This window comes from Hyla sarda, unplaced genomic scaffold (assembly GCF_029499605.1).
Source record: "Hyla sarda isolate aHylSar1 unplaced genomic scaffold, aHylSar1.hap1 scaffold_451, whole genome shotgun sequence".
NCBI classification, from domain to species: Eukaryota; Metazoa; Chordata; class Amphibia; order Anura; family Hylidae; genus Hyla; species Hyla sarda.
The window spans coordinates 48,690-66,419 of NW_026610464.1; the positions used below are offsets into that span (position 1 = coordinate 48,690).

Sequence of the window (17,730 nt, forward strand, 5' to 3'; positions counted from 1 at the left end):
ATGTTACATAGTTACATAGTTAGTACGGTCGAAAAAAGACATATGTCCATCACGTTCAACCAGGGAATTAAGGGGTAGGGGTGTGGCGCGATATTGGGGAAGGGATGAGATTTTATATTTCTTCATAAGCATTAATCTTATTTTGTCAATTAGGAACATTCAGCACCCACCCGCTATCAAGGCAGCTGCCTATCATGTCATGCCCTACCTGCACAGGTGTGCTGGCTACTCAAATGATCCAATTAAGGAGGCCATTTAGTCAGCAGCAGCAGCAGAAGTCCTGTGCCTGGACGCTCCAACAGGGGCCAGACACAAGCAGAAGCAGAAGCAGCAGAAGCAGCAGCAGCACCACCTTTTGTTTTTTGGCTGCAGCAGCAGCAAGGCCCACAGGGCTGGCTAGCTGGCTAGCCAGCAAGCAGGTAGCAATGAAAGTAGGAATCTTTCTTTTTAACCCTGTAAGGGGGTGGTGCACTGTACCCGAAGATACTGCCATATCGGGTCAATGCATAGGGCGACGGAAGCAAGCTTCGAAATCGGCCCCCGTTCTCAAAAATCCATTTAATATATGGTCCCCAGATAGGGGACGTATCAGATATTAAACTGATAAGAACAGATACTACACTTGATCTTAGCCAAAAGGCCGAGAAGCGATAACCGTGAAAGGGGCGGGCCCAACAAGGTCCCCTTCATGGGCACTATCACTGCTTGCTGTCAGGGAGGCTGCCAGACAATTTTCCATGCACACTCTGGGCTGGGGGGCAGTCAACCACCAGTACACACAGCAGAACCTAAACCCATACCATTATTGCTAAGCAGCAAGACAGGGGCCCATTGCACTCCCACGGGGCCTTTTTAAATGCAATCCATAACCCGGATTTGCCAGGAACCCTTCTTACTCCTCCTACTTGCATGTGACACTGGGCTTAGGATCTGCATAGGAAACACACACACAAGCACACACCTACCTTTGTTGCCTGCAGATGCCTCCTTGGCTGTCCCCAAACGGTATCAAACCAACACCCACGGGAAGCTGTAAGCATAGAGGACATGCCTGCACCCCATTGGACTTACCTGTGTGGGTTAAATCCGGGTTATTTGACAACCTATGGCGGTGATGGTTCTGCTCAGGCAGAGCAGTGCTGATGCTCCTCATAAAGCTGTCGCTGCTGTGAAGGTTCTAGGTGACATCACAAATCCCTTTGGTTACATACACAACAAAGCTGGGTTGTTGTTGTTTACACTCTGCAAGGCCTGTGGAAGTGAGTGACATCATAGCACTGTAGTTCTGAGGGTTCAAGATGGATGCAACAATCTCCTGTTGCTTCTATGAAGGCCGTAATAGACGACATCACCAAACAGCTCCATAGTCACATACACAGCAAAGGAGAGATGTTGTTTACACCTAGTGATGTCAGTGGTATTGAGTGACATCACAGCACAGTGCTAAGGCTCCTGGGCCTGGACACAGCAGCGGCTGCCTGGACACAGCAGCGGCTGCAATATCTCAACGGAGAATACGTTTATATCTATGTGTGTGTGTGCGCATATATATATATATATATATATATATATATATATATATATATATATATATATTTCTCAGCCGAAATCACTTTTAAACCCATTTCCACCTTTTTTTTCCCTCTCTTCCTCTTACTTTTTTTTCACGTTTTTTACGTTTTTCTCCTTTTCGCCTCTTTTCTGGGCGTATTATTCTTCTTTTTCTTCTTTTTTTTTCGTCTAATGCATACCCCATCAGTGCAGCAATGCTTATTCAATACCGCCAGCAGATGGAGGACACTGGGGGATAATTTTCTAAGGATTTATACTGATTTTTCCTGTCTGAATTTGTCGCACAGAAAGTTGCAGGCCAAATATGTGTGACATTTCTGCGACTTTAGCTTCTAGAGCATTTTTACAACATTATACATAGGTGCTGAATACATAAAAAGGCGACTGTTCAGCGACAGACAAGTCGCATCGGCTGAAAAGTAGGCCAGAATGTCAGTCCATGTTGGAGCAGGTTTAGATACAGTCTAAAGCATAGATCTCAAAGTCTGTGCACAGAAATTTAGCAAGGGCCTCGCACCTTCTGATGCATCAGGTATGTGCACAATAGCATAGCCTAACCCTCTGTACTTTGGTCTATATTGATGCTGGGACATAGACAGCCAGCTGATGACCAAATCCATTAGTGCAATGGATGGCTGGAAGCATTTGTCTTTGCCTTTGCAGATACCACAGAAGCAATGCATGGTCAATGTACAGCAATGACACACCTGTGTGAACAGCCAGGGAGACCCCCCCCCCCCCCCCCCCCCATGTTATGTTAAAAAGACATATGTCCATCACGTTCAACCAGGGAATTAAGGGGTAGGGGTGTGGCGCGATATTGGGGAAGGGATGAGATTTTATATTTCTTCATAAGCATTAATCTTATTTTGTCAATTAGGAACATTCAGCACCCACCCGCTATCAAGGCAGCTGCCTATCATGTCATGCCCTACCTGCACAGGTGTGCTGGCTACTCAAATGATCCAATTAAGGAGGCCATTTAGTCAGCAGCAGCAGCAGAAGTCCTGTGCCTGGACGCTCCAACAGGGGCCAGACACAAGCAGAAGCAGAAGCAGCAGAAGCAGCAGCAGCACCACCTTTTGTTTTTTGGCTGCAGCAGCAGCAAGGCCCACAGGGCTGGCTAGCTGGCTAGCCAGCAAGCAGGTAGCAATGAAAGTAGGAATCTTTCTTTTTAACCCTGTAAGGGGGTGGTGCACTGTACCCGAAGATACTGCCATATCGGGTCAATGCATAGGGCGACGGAAGCAAGCTTCGAAATCGGCCCCCGTTCTCAAAAATCCATTTAATATATGGTCCCCAGATAGGGGACGTATCAGATATTAAACTGATAAGAACAGATTTTTTTTTTTTTTTTTTTATAAACCTTCAGGTTTAGACTAAACACCACTTAGATAACGCGTCATTTTTGACTCATGGTGAAGTCTAACTCATCATTAGGTCATTCTTTATTTGTTCAAAGCAAATTCAAAACAAATTCAAATACCATCACCATTACACCCTTACAACATGTCTCCACTTCAAAAATTTCCATATCCCCTCTGCATCTATTTCACCTAATTTCTTTTTATCACGTAAATAAACGGTGTACAACCTATCCAGAATCATTCTTAAACTTCCTTCCACAGTCACATCTTTTCTTTTAAACACATATAAATTTCTAACATCCCACAAGACTTCCTTCACAATCGCCAACAACACAAACAACACCCTTTCATTCTTTCTTCCAATCATACTAAGACCAAACATCACAACCTCATATGACAACCTATTAATCCCAGTCAACTCCTTACACAACAGACCTATCCCTCTCCATACATTCTGAGCCATGTCACAATTCCAAATCACATGCATCACACTTTCAACCCCACTACAATCTTCCCTCGGACATATTTCACTCCTTCCAATACCTCTATTCCTTTGGAACTCTCTTACTGGTAGGGCTCCATGCAAACACTGCCATCCTATCTCTCTCTGTCTATTTGATATTCCATCTGTCATTAAACTCTTCCACACCTTAGACACATCCTGGCCTCTTACCATATTAATCGGACACTCCACCTCACTTGCGGCGACATACCCAAACACATTCTTCTTACTTTCAAACAACTCCTTTCTCACACCAATCAACCTATAACTCTCCAAAAACTTTTCCACATACAAATACCAACTCGGGCACACAAAGGCATAAGGCACTCTCAAATCTCTCTCCAGCCAACCTAATTTGCATAACACACGCCCACCTAAATATCTCAACATACATGCAAAATTCTTTTCTCCTCTCATCATCCTTCTAACCGCAAACACCACATTCACCCCCAAATACACATCTAGATTTGGAAATCCCATTCCACCCTTACTACCATCCTTCATCACAACTTCTCTCCTCACTCTTTCCACTTTTGTACCCCAAAAAAACACAAACAAAATTCTTTTTAACTTCCTTAAAACCATATAACTTGGCGGAAACACTATTGCCACATACAATAAAATAGGCAATATTACACTTTTCACAACCAGCACTTTCCCAACCATAGACAAATCTCTCAACCTCCAAAGACTCAATTTTTTGGACACTCTCTTCTCCACATCATCCCAACTTTCTCTCCCATCCAATCTTTCATCCATTTTAACACCTAAAACCTGAATACCACCTTCAATATTCTTCATACCCACATCCTCACTTCCTTGCATACTACCAAAACATTTATACTCACTTTTGTCCCAATTCACCTTAAACCCAGACGCTCCACAAAACAATCCAACTAGTAACTTTGCCCTTCTCATAACAGCCACAGACTCTCCCAAAATACACACATCATCCATGTAGGCCAAAACTTTGACTTCTCTCCCACCACTCCCTGGAATTTTTAACCCTCTAACACACTTATCCCGCCGCAACATCTCTAATAATGGCTCCATAGCACATATAAAAGCCATAGGGGACAACGGACAACCCTGCCTTACACCAGAACATACTTTCACCTTCTCAGACATCCAACCATTTATCAAAACCTTACTATATACTCCATCATACAGCATCCTTACAACATTTACAAAATCACCCGGGAATCCCATTCTCACTAATACTCTAAACAAAAACCTATGTGACAGGCGATCAAACGCCTTTTCAAAATCTATCGACATCACTCTAACCTCCTGTTTCCTACTCATACTATCCCATAACAAATCTCTCAACAAACACAAATTTTCATTTATTCTTCTCCCAGGCACACCACAAACTTGTTCTTCTCCAATCACCTGCTCAACCACATCTCTCATCCTATTTGTAATTATTTTAGCAAACACCTTATAATCTACATTCAACAAAGTTATCGGCCTCCAATTCCTCACATCATTCACATCACCTTTCTTATAAATCAACACAACCACTCCACTCTTCATACTTTCCACCATTCTCTCATTCCTCCACATATACCTATACACTTCCACCAAATCATCCTTCACAACATCCCAAATCCAAGCATAAAATTCAACAGGCAACCCATCCTCTCCAGGCGTTTTATTTCTTGACATACTATCCACAGTCCTCTTCACTTCCTCCTCTCCAATCTCTCTCATCAGAGTCCCATATTCACTACCATCCACCCTCTTATCAAGCACTCTCAACACTTCATCCTGCAAGTCCTCTTCACATTCTTTTACCGCATACAACTCTTCATAAAAATTTTTAACCACACCCAACACAGCTTTACCTTTAACCAGACAGCCATCATCATCATACACTCTTACCATATCCTCTCTCTTCCCAATAACTTTTTTAAAGAAATATCTCGAACATTTCTCATCTTTCTCTAACTTATCAAGTTTTGCTTGATACATCAACTCTTTACCTTTCTCATTCAACCAATTTTTTAGATCACTCTTCACAACCTCAATCTGCTCACCCACACTCCAGCCATACTTCTTTAACTTATTGAGAAACACCAATCTTTTATTCAACCATTCATACTTCTTCTTCCTCCCAGCATTCCGCTTATATCCCTCTCTTTTAAAGAAAACTTTTGTTTGACCCTTAACCCATTCCCACCAACACAATATATCAGGAAAATCATTCTTTTTCTTACACCAACCCCTATACTTATTAACATATCTATCATACACTCCTTCCACTTCCAACAATTTAACATTTAATTTCCATACACCCCTCCCACTCACACAATCTGCATCCAATACTAACTCACAACACACATACTCATGATCCGAATATCCTACTTTTTCTTGCATATAATTCTTACATAACACACCCTTAGACACAAAACACATATCAAGTCTGGAACTATGACTTCCACTATCAGAATAATATGTATCTAACAAAGGACACACTCCACACGCTTCAGCCACATCCTTTAACTTAAAGTCACACACTATACTTTTAAGAATATTCCCAGATACATCCACATTCCCCTCAATTTCACAGTTGAAATCCCCCACCCACACCAAAGGTATTTTACCCGGCAGAAACCTCTTAATTACCTCCAACAACCCCACCCGCTCCTCCCTCCTTACCGGCGCATACACATTTATCAACCTAAATTTAACCCCCTGCACCTTAACCTCCACCATGATACACCTCCCCTCCTCTATTACCACATAACTACAAACTTCAAACTTAAAGCTCTTAAAAAGCACCCCTACCCCATCATTTCTATTATGCCCAGACACCGACCAAACAGCAGGACCATAAGCCCATTCTCCCTTCCCCGGAATATCATTTAGCCCACATTCCTGCAAACAAATAATGTCCGCTTTTTTCCCTGCCAAGTCCTTCAAAATTACTGACCTTCTGACTTTACTTCTGAAGACTCTAACGTTTATAGAACCGACTAAAAAAGACATACCACCATCTTAACAACCCTAAGGAAGAATTTGACAGAAAAGAAGAAAGTTATTTAGGTAGCTTTCCTCAGCGGTGTGGGAGAAGCTTCTCCCGCAGAGCACGCATCCATGTCGCTCTCAGATAGCGGTTGATACCGATTGTCCGTAGCCACCAGCGTCGACTCCATCTGTCCACCAGAAAGCTTCCTGGCCGTCTTCTTGGGGGGACGAAAAAGATCAAAGTCATCCTCTCTCTCTCTATGTCTCTCCTCACGGTCTTCACCCTCAGAAGAAGACCACTCTTCAATTTGCGGCGACTCCTCAGCCGGGGGACTGGGAGCATCCTCAATCTCCCCTTCTTCCACTTGCACCGCCATTTGCTCCTCCTCCACCACCACTTGCTCCTCCACCACCTTCACTTGCTCCTCTACCACCACAGGACTCTGCACCTCTCCAATAATCACGCTCTCTCTTGCAGGAACCACTGCAGCCGCAGCCGCAGCTGCAGCTGCAGCTGCCCTCCTCCTCTCCACCATTTCCTCTTCCATTCTCCTCTCCTCCTCCCTCCTCTTCAACACTGGACAGTTCTTGTACACATGGCCAGCTTCCCCACATAGGTCACAGGTCCTCGGGTGTGGACATGCACCCGCCTCATGCCCCGGTTGCTTACAGTTCCTGCATTTCTTACTGCCAGGGCAGGCCTCCTTCACATGTCCAAACAATAGACAATTTCTACAGAAAGATGGCTGTCCGTAGTAATAGAGATAACCTCTGAAACCAGCAATGGTAAAGTTCGCCGGAGGGTGCTTAACGCCTCCAATGCAATCTCCATCAAGCCGCAACTTCACAAAGAACTTATACGTGCCATTAAATACACCAATGCTGCTTGTCTGCTTAGTACCACCAGCAATAGACTCACAATAGATGCTCAAGAAGTTCTTAATCATAGAGACATCAACAAACGGATTGTACATGTGGATAAACAAAGTCTTTGTCCCCATTTCAAAAAGGGGATAAAAGGACACATCCCGCAAAACCTCACTTCCACTGTTCCGTTTTAAGCACTCATAAAAGTTCTGGCAGTCAGCATCATATAAGAAGGACACGTCATAAATACCTTGGCGCTTGTTCTCCTGGACACAAAAGAGGTCGCTCAAGGAAAATCCTGCCAGTCGCTCCACAATGGTATGGCCGATGTATTCAATGCTGTTTCTTAGACGATCCGTGGTTAGTACCTTGATGCGTACGGTCTTCTCCACTGCAGACATGTTGGATCCAGCCATCTTTCCAAATCTGTCGGTAACGAGTACCACAGTCTTGATCACCTACGCAGCTAGTCGCGGCGCAGTTCACTCGCACCCTCAGCGCCGACCGAGGCAATAAACCCCGATCTTAGCCAAAAGGCCGAGAAGCGATAACCGTGAAAGGGGCGGGCCCAACAAGGTCCCCTTCATGGGCACTATCACTGCTTGCTGTCAGGGAGGCTGCCAGACAATTTTCCATGCACACTCTGGGCTGGGGGGCAGTCAACCACCAGTACACACAGCAGAACCTAAACCCATACCATTATTGCTAAGCAGCAAGACAGGGGCCCATTGCACTCCCACGGGGCCTTTTTAAATGCAATCCATAACCCGGATTTGCCAGGAACCCTTCTTACTCCTCCTACTTGCATGTGACACTGGGCTTAGGATCTGCATAGGAAACACACACACAAGCACACACCTACCTTTGTTGCCTGCAGATGCCTCCTTGGCTGTCCCCAAACGGTATCAAACCAACACCCACGGGAAGCTGTAAGCATAGAGGACATGCCTGCACCCCATTGGACTTACCTGTGTGGGTTAAATCCGGGTTATTTGACAACCTATGGCGGTGATGGTTCTGCTCAGGCAGAGCAGTGCTGATGCTCCTCATAAAGCTGTCGCTGCTGTGAAGGTTCTAGGTGACATCACAAATCCCTTTGGTTACATACACAACAAAGCTGGGTTGTTGTTGTTTACACTCTGCAAGGCCTGTGGAAGTGAGTGACATCATAGCACTGTAGTTCTGAGGGTTCAAGATGGATGCAACAATCTCCTGTTGCTTCTATGAAGGCCGTAATAGACGACATCACCAAACAGCTCCATAGTCACATACACAGCAAAGGAGAGATGTTGTTTACACCTAGTGATGTCAGTGGTATTGAGTGACATCACAGCACAGTGCTAAGGCTCCTGGGCCTGGACACAGCAGCGGCTGCAATATCTCAACGGAGAATACGTTTATATCTATGTGTGTGTGTGCGCATATATATATATATATATATATATATATATATATATATATATATATTTCTCCGCCGAAATCACTTTTAAACCCATTTCCACCTTTTTTTCCCTTCTCTTCCTCTTACTTTTTTTTCACGTTTTTTTACGTTTTTCTCCTTTTCGCCTCTTTTCTGGGCGTATTATTCTTCTTTTTCTTCTTTTTTTTCGTCTAATGCATACCCCATCAGTGCAGCAATGCTTATTCAATACCGCCAGCAGATGGAGACACTGGGGGATAATTTTCTAAGGATTTATACTGATTTTTCCTGTCTGAATTTGTCGCACAGAAAGTTGCAGGCCAAATATGTGTGACATTTCTGCGACTTTAGCTTCTAGAGCATTTTTACAACATTATACATAGGTGCTGAATACATAAAAAGCGACTGTTCAGCGACAGACAAGTCGCATCGGCTGAAAGTAGGCCAGAATGTCAGTCCATGTTGGAGCAGGTTTAGATACAGTCTAAAGCATAGATCTCAAAGTCTGTGCACAGAATTTAGCAAGGGCCTCGCACCTTCTGATGCATCAGGTAGGTGCACAATAGCATAGCCTAACCCTCTGTACTTTGGTCTATATTGATGCGGGACATAGACAGCCAGCTGATGACCAATCCATTAGTGCAATGGATGGCTGGAAGCATTTGTCTTTGCCTTTGCAATACCACAGAAGCAATGCATGGTCAATGTACAGCAATGACACACCTGTGTGAACAGCCAGGAGACCCCCCCCCCCCCCCCCCCCCATGTTATGTTACATAGTTACATAGTTAGTACGGTCGAAAAAAGACATATGTCCATCACGTTCAACCAGGGAATTAAGGGGTAGGGGTGTGGCGCGATATTGGGGAAGGGATGAGATTTTATATTTCTTCATAAGCATTAATCTTATTTTGTCAATTAGGAACATTCAGCACCCACCCGCTATCAAGGCAGCTGCCTATCATGTCATGCCCTACCTGCACAGGTGTGCTGGCTACTCAAATGATCCAATTAAGGAGGCCATTTAGTCAGCAGCAGCAGAAGTCCTGTGCCTGGACGCTCCAACAGGGGCCAGACACAAGCAGAAGCAGAAGCAGCAGAAGCAGCAGCAGCACCACCTTTTGTTTTTTGGCTGCAGCAGCAGCAAGGCCCACAGGGCTGGCTAGCTGGCTAGCCAGCAAGCAGGTAGCAATGAAAGTAGGAATCTTTCTTTTTAACCCTGTAAGGGGGTGGTGCACTGTACCCGAAGATACTGCCATATCGGGTCAATGCATAGGGCGACGGAAGCAAGCTTCGAAATCGGCCCCCGTTCTCAAAAATCCATTTAATATATGGTCCCCAGATAGGGGACGTATCAGATATTAAACTGATAAGAACAGATACTACACTTGATCTTAGCCAAAAGGCCGAGAAGCGATAACCGTGAAAGGGGCGGGCCCAACAAGGTCCCCTTCATGGGCACTATCACTGCTTGCTGTCAGGGAGGCTGCCAGACAATTTTCCATGCACACTCTGGGCTGGGGGGCAGTCAACCACCAGTACACACAGCAGAACCTAAACCCATACCATTATTGCTAAGCAGCAAGACAGGGGCCCATTGCACTCCCACGGGGCCTTTTTAAATGCAATCCATAACCCGGATTTGCCAGGAACCCTTCTTACTCCTCCTACTTGCATGTGACACTGGGCTTAGGATCTGCATAGGAAACACACACACAAGCACACACCTACCTTTGTTGCCTGCAGATGCCTCCTTGGCTGTCCCCAAACGGTATCAAACCAACACCCACGGGAAGCTGTAAGCATAGAGGACATGCCTGCACCCCATTGGACTTACCTGTGTGGGTTAAATCCGGGTTATTTGACAACCTATGGCGGTGATGGTTCTGCTCAGGCAGAGCAGTGCTGATGCTCCTCATAAAGCTGTCGCTGCTGTGAAGGTTCTAGGTGACATCACAAATCCCTTTGGTTACATACACAACAAAGCTGGGTTGTTGTTGTTTACACTCTGCAAGGCCTGTGGAAGTGAGTGACATCATAGCACTGTAGTTCTGAGGGTTCAAGATGGATGCAACAATCTCCTGTTGCTTCTATGAAGGCCGTAATAGACGACATCACCAAACAGCTCCATAGTCACATACACAGCAAAGGAGAGATGTTGTTTACACCTAGTGATGTCAGTGGTATTGAGTGACATCACAGCACAGTGCTAAGGCTCCTGGGCCTGGACACAGCAGCGGCTGCAATATCTCAACGGAGAATACGTTTATATCTATGTGTGTGTGTGCGCATATATATATATATATATATATATATATATATATATATATATATATTTCTCCGCCGAAATCACTTTTAAACCCATTTCCACCTTTTTTTCCCTTCTCTTCCTCTTACTTTTTTTTCACGTTTTTTTACGTTTTTCTCCTTTTCGCCTCTTTTCTGGGCGTATTCTTCTTCTTTTTCTTCTTTTTTTTCGTCTAATGCATACCCCATCAGTGCAGCAATGCTTATTCAATACCGCCAGCAGATGGAGACACTGGGGGATAATTTTCTAAGGATTTATACTGATTTTTCCTGTCTGAATTTGTCGCACAGAAAGTTGCAGGCCAAATATGTGTGACATTTCTGCGACTTTAGCTTCTAGAGCATTTTTACAACATTATACATAGGTGCTGAATACATAAAAAGCGACTGTTCAGCGACAGACAAGTCGCATCGGCTGAAAGTAGGCCAGAATGTCAGTCCATGTTGGAGCAGGTTTAGATACAGTCTAAAGCATAGATCTCAAAGTCTGTGCACAGAATTTAGCAAGGGCCTCGCACCTTCTGATGCATCAGGTAGGTGCACAATAGCATAGCCTAACCCTCTGTACTTTGGTCTATATTGATGCGGGACATAGACAGCCAGCTGATGACCAATCCATTAGTGCAATGGATGGCTGGAAGCATTTGTCTTTGCCTTTGCAATACCACAGAAGCAATGCATGGTCAATGTACAGCAATGACACACCTGTGTGAACAGCCAGGAGACCCCCCCCCCCATGTTATGTTACATAGTTACATAGTTAGTACGGTCGAAAAAAGACATATGTCCATCACGTTCAACCAGGGAATTAAGGGGTAGGGGTGTGGCGCGATATTGGGGAAGGGATGAGATTTTATATTTCTTCATAAGCATTAATCTTATTTTGTCAATTAGGAACATTCAGCACCCACCCGCTATCAAGGCAGCTGCCTATCATGTCATGCCCTACCTGCACAGGTGTGCTGGCTACTCAAATGATCCAATTAAGGAGGCCATTTAGTCAGCAGCAGCAGAAGTCCTGTGCCTGGACGCTCCAACAGGGGCCAGACACAAGCAGAAGCAGAAGCAGCAGAAGCAGCAGCAGCACCACCTTTTGTTTTTTGGCTGCAGCAGCAGCAAGGCCCACAGGGCTGGCTAGCTGGCTAGCCAGCAAGCAGGTAGCAATGAAAGTAGGAATCTTTCTTTTTAACCCTGTAAGGGGGTGGTGCACTGTACCCGAAGATACTGCCATATCGGGTCAATGCATAGGGCGACGGAAGCAAGCTTCGAAATCGGCCCCCGTTCTCAAAAATCCATTTAATATATGGTCCCCAGATAGGGGACGTATCAGATATTAAACTGATAAGAACAGATACTACACTTGATCTTAGCCAAAAGGCCGAGAAGCGATAACCGTGAAAGGGGCGGGCCCAACAAGGTCCCCTTCATGGGCACTATCACTGCTTGCTGTCAGGGAGGCTGCCAGACAATTTTCCATGCACACTCTGGGCTGGGGGGCAGTCAACCACCAGTACACACAGCAGAACCTAAACCCATACCATTATTGCTAAGCAGCAAGACAGGGGCCCATTGCACTCCCACGGGGCCTTTTTAAATGCAATCCATAACCCGGATTTGCCAGGAACCCTTCTTACTCCTCCTACTTGCATGTGACACTGGGCTTAGGATCTGCATAGGAAACACACACACAAGCACACACCTACCTTTGTTGCCTGCAGATGCCTCCTTGGCTGTCCCCAAACGGTATCAAACCAACACCCACGGGAAGCTGTAAGCATAGAGGACATGCCTGCACCCCATTGGACTTACCTGTGTGGGTTAAATCCGGGTTATTTGACAACCTATGGCGGTGATGGTTCTGCTCAGGCAGAGCAGTGCTGATGCTCCTCATAAAGCTGTCGCTGCTGTGAAGGTTCTAGGTGACATCACAAATCCCTTTGGTTACATACACAACAAAGCTGGGTTGTTGTTGTTTACACTCTGCAAGGCCTGTGGAAGTGAGTGACATCATAGCACTGTAGTTCTGAGGGTTCAAGATGGATGCAACAATCTCCTGTTGCTTCTATGAAGGCCGTAATAGACGACATCACCAAACAGCTCCATAGTCACATACACAGCAAAGGAGAGATGTTGTTTACACCTAGTGATGTCAGTGGTATTGAGTGACATCACAGCACAGTGCTAAGGCTCCTGGGCCTGGACACAGCAGCGGCTGCAATATCTCAACGGAGAATACGTTTATATCTATGTGTGTGTGTGCGCATATATATATATATATATATATATATATATTTCTCCGCCGAAATCACTTTTAAACCCATTTCCACCTTTTTTTCCCTTCTCTTCCTCTTACTTTTTTTTCACGTTTTTTTACGTTTTTCTCCTTTTCGCCTCTTTTCTGGGCGTATTATTCTTCTTTTTCTTCTTTTTTTTCGTCTAATGCATACCCCATCAGTGCAGCAATGCTTATTCAATACCGCCAGCAGATGGAGACACTGGGGGATAATTTTCTAAGGATTTATACTGATTTTTCCTGTCTGAATTTGTCGCACAGAAAGTTGCAGGCCAAATATGTGTGACATTTCTGCGACTTTAGCTTCTAGAGCATTTTTACAACATTATACATAGGTGCTGAATACATAAAAAGCGACTGTTCAGCGACAGACAAGTCGCATCGGCTGAAAGTAGGCCAGAATGTCAGTCCATGTTGGAGCAGGTTTAGATACAGTCTAAAGCATAGATCTCAAAGTCTGTGCACAGAATTTAGCAAGGGCCTCGCACCTTCTGATGCATCAGGTAGGTGCACAATAGCATAGCCTAACCCTCTGTACTTTGGTCTATATTGATGCGGGACATAGACAGCCAGCTGATGACCAATCCATTAGTGCAATGGATGGCTGGAAGCATTTGTCTTTGCCTTTGCAATACCACAGAAGCAATGCATGGTCAATGTACAGCAATGACACACCTGTGTGAACAGCCAGGAGACCCCCCCCCCCCCCCCCCATGTTATGTTACATAGTTACATAGTTAGTACGGTCGAAAAAAGACATATGTCCATCACGTTCAACCAGGGAATTAAGGGGTAGGGGTGTGGCGCGATATTGGGGAAGGGATGAGATTTTATATTTCTTCATAAGCATTAATCTTATTTTGTCAATTAGGAACATTCAGCACCCACCCGCTATCAAGGCAGCTGCCTATCATGTCATGCCCTACCTGCACAGGTGTGCTGGCTACTCAAATGATCCAATTAAGGAGGCCATTTAGTCAGCAGCAGCAGAAGTCCTGTGCCTGGACGCTCCAACAGGGGCCAGACACAAGCAGAAGCAGAAGCAGCAGAAGCAGCAGCAGCACCACCTTTTGTTTTTTCTGCAGCAGCAGCAAGGCCCACAGGGCTGGCTAGCTGGCTAGCCAGCAAGCAGGTAGCAATGAAAGTAGGAATCTTTCTTTTTAACCCTGTAAGGGGGTGGTGCACTGTACCCGAAGATACTGCCATATCGGGTCAATGCATAGGGCGACGGAAGCAAGCTTCGAAATCGGCCCCCGTTCTCAAAAATCCATTTAATATATGGTCCCCAGATAGGGGACGTATCAGATATTAAACTGATAAGAACAGATACTACACTTGATCTTAGCCAAAAGGCCGAGAAGCGATAACCGTGAAAGGGGCGGGCCCAACAAGGTCCCCTTCATGGGCACTATCACTGCTTGCTGTCAGGGAGGCTGCCAGACAATTTTCCATGCACACTCTGGGCTGGGGGGCAGTCAACCACCAGTACACACAGCAGAACCTAAACCCATACCATTATTGCTAAGCAGCAAGACAGGGGCCCATTGCACTCCCACGGGGCCTTTTTAAATGCAATCCATAACCCGGATTTGCCAGGAACCCTTCTTACTCCTCCTACTTGCATGTGACACTGGGCTTAGGATCTGCATAGGAAACACACACACAAGCACACACCTACCTTTGTTGCCTGCAGATGCCTCCTTGGCTGTCCCCAAACGGTATCAAACCAACACCCACGGGAAGCTGTAAGCATAGAGGACATGCCTGCACCCCATTGGACTTACCTGTGTGGGTTAAATCCGGGTTATTTGACAACCTATGGCGGTGATGGTTCTGCTCAGGCAGAGCAGTGCTGATGCTCCTCATAAAGCTGTCGCTGCTGTGAAGGTTCTAGGTGACATCACAAATCCCTATGGTTACATACACAACAAAGCTGGGTTGTTGTTGTTTACACTCTGCAAGGCCTGTGGAAGTGAGTGACATCATAGCACTGTAGTTCTGAGGGTTCAAGATGGATGCAACAATCTCCTGTTGCTTCTATGAAGGCCGTAATAGACGACATCACCAAACAGCTCCATAGTCACATACACAGCAAAGGAGAGATGTTGTTTACACCTAGTGATGTCAGTGGTATTGAGTGACATCACAGCACAGTGCTAAGGCTCCTGGGCCTGGACACAGCAGCGGCTGCAATATCTCAACGGAGAATACGTTTATATCTATGTGTGTGTGTGCGCGTATATATATATATATATATATATATATATATATATATATATTCTCCGCCGAAATCACTTTTAAACCCATTTCCACCTTTTTTTCCCTTCTCTTCCTCTTACTTTTTTTTCACGTTTTTTTACGTTTTTCTCCTTTTCGCCTCTTTTCTGGGCGTATTATTCTTCTTTTTCTTCTTTTTTTTCGTCTAATGCATACCCCATCAGTGCAGCAATGCTTATTCAATACCGCCAGCAGATGGAGACACTGGGGGATAATTTTCTAAGGATTTATACTGATTTTTCCTGTCTGAATTTGTCGCACAGAAAGTTGCAGGCCAAATATGTGTGACATTTCTGCGACTTTAGCTTCTAGAGCATTTTTACAACATTATACATAGGTGCTGAATACATAAAAAGCGACTGTTCAGCGACAGACAAGTCGCATCGGCTGAAAGTAGGCCAGAATGTCAGTCCATGTTGGAGCAGGTTTAGATACAGTCTAAAGCATAGATCTCAAAGTCTGTGCACAGAATTTAGCAAGGGCCTCGCACCTTCTGATGCATCAGGTAGGTGCACAATAGCATAGCCTAACCCTCTGTACTTTGGTCTATATTGATGCGGGACATAGACAGCCAGCTGATGACCAATCCATTAGTGCAATGGATGGCTGGAAGCATTTGTCTTTGCCTTTGCAATACCACAGAAGCAATGCATGGTCAATGTACAGCAATGACACACCTGTGTGAACAGCCAGGAGACCCCCCCCCCCCCATGTTATGTTACATAGTTACATAGTTAGTACGGTCGAAAAAAGACATATGTCCATCACGTTCAACCAGGGAATTAAGGGGTAGGGGTGTGGCGCGATATTGGGGAAGGGATGAGATTTTATATTTCTTCATAAGCATTAATCTTATTTTGTCAATTAGGAACATTCAGCACCCACCCGCTATCAAGGCAGCTGCCTATCATGTCATGCCCTACCTGCACAGGTGTGCTGGCTACTCAAATGATCCAATTAAGGAGGCCATTTAGTCAGCAGCAGCAGAAGTCCTGTGCCTGGACGCTCCAACAGGGGCCAGACACAAGCAGAAGCAGAAGCAGCAGAAGCAGCAGCAGCACCACCTTTTGTTTTTTGGCTGCAGCAGCAGCAAGGCCCACAGGGCTGGCTAGCTGGCTAGCCAGCAAGCAGGTAGCAATGAAAGTAGGAATCTTTCTTTTTAACCCTGTAAGGGGGTGGTGCACTGTACCCGAAGATACTGCCATATCGGGTCAATGCATAGGGCGACGGAAGCAAGCTTCGAAATCGGCCCCCGTTCTCAAAAATCCATTTAATATATGGTCCCCAGATAGGGGACGTATCAGATATTAAACTGATAAGAACAGATACTACACTTGATCTTAGCCAAAAGGCCGAGAAGCGATAACCGTGAAAGGGGCGGGCCCAACAAGGTCCCCTTCATGGGCACTATCACTGCTTGCTGTCAGGGAGGCTGCCAGACAATTTTCCATGCACACTCTGGGCTGGGGGGCAGTCAACCACCAGTACACACAGCAGAACCTAAACCCATACCATTATTGCTAAGCAGCAAGACAGGGGCCCATTGCACTCCCACGGGGCCTTTTTAAATGCAATCCATAACCCGGATTTGCCAGGAACCCTTCTTACTCCTCCTACTTGCATGTGACACTGGGCTTAGGATCTGCATAGGAAACACACACACAAGCACACACCTACCTTTGTTGCCTGCAGATGCCTCCTTGGCTGTCCCCAAACGGTATCAAACCAACACCCACGGGAAGCTGTAAGCATAGAGGACATGCCTGCACCCCATTGGACTTACCTGTGTGGGTTAAATCCGGGTTATTTGACAACCTATGGCGGTGATGGTTCTGCTCAGGCAGAGCAGTGCTGATGCTCCTCATAAAGCTGTCGCTGCTGTGAAGGTTCTAGGTGACATCACAAATCCCTATGGTTACATACACAACAAAGCTGGGTTGTTGTTGTTTACACTCTGCAAGGCCTGTGGAAGTGAGTGACATCATAGCACTGTAGTTCTGAGGGTTCTAGATGGATGCAACAATCTCCTGTTGCTTCTATGAAGGCCATAATAGACGACATCACCAAACAGCTCCATAGTCACATACACAGCAAAGGAGAGATGTTGTTTACACCTAGTGATGTCAGTGGTATTGAGTGACATCACAGCACAGTG

The 17,730-nt window shown here is 45.4% G+C and overlaps 5 non-coding genes and 1 pseudogene across 5 annotated transcripts; all 6 read right to left on the bottom strand.

Annotated features, from left to right (window-relative positions):
- Positions 1-461: 461 nt before the first annotated feature.
- Positions 462-652, bottom strand: LOC130335535 (U2 spliceosomal RNA). The gene has a single exon (XR_008877148.1). It is a non-coding gene; the product is annotated as a U2 spliceosomal RNA (small nuclear RNA).
- A 2,108-nt stretch (positions 653-2,760) lies between these two features.
- On the bottom strand, positions 2,761-2,941 carry LOC130335518 (U2 spliceosomal RNA; annotated as a pseudogene).
- A 6,984-nt stretch (positions 2,942-9,925) lies between these two features.
- Positions 9,926-10,116, bottom strand: LOC130335537 (U2 spliceosomal RNA). Its single transcript, XR_008877150.1, has one exon. It is a non-coding gene; the product is annotated as a U2 spliceosomal RNA (small nuclear RNA).
- Positions 10,117-12,204: 2,088 nt separating this feature from the next.
- LOC130335538 (U2 spliceosomal RNA) lies at positions 12,205-12,395 on the bottom strand. Its single transcript, XR_008877151.1, has one exon. It is a non-coding gene; the product is annotated as a U2 spliceosomal RNA (small nuclear RNA).
- A 2,077-nt stretch (positions 12,396-14,472) lies between these two features.
- Positions 14,473-14,663, bottom strand: LOC130335540 (U2 spliceosomal RNA). Its single transcript, XR_008877152.1, has one exon. It is a non-coding gene; the product is annotated as a U2 spliceosomal RNA (small nuclear RNA).
- A 2,085-nt stretch (positions 14,664-16,748) lies between these two features.
- Positions 16,749-16,939, bottom strand: LOC130335541 (U2 spliceosomal RNA). The gene has a single exon (XR_008877153.1). It is a non-coding gene; the product is annotated as a U2 spliceosomal RNA (small nuclear RNA).
- Between the last annotated feature and the right edge of the window lie 791 nt (positions 16,940-17,730).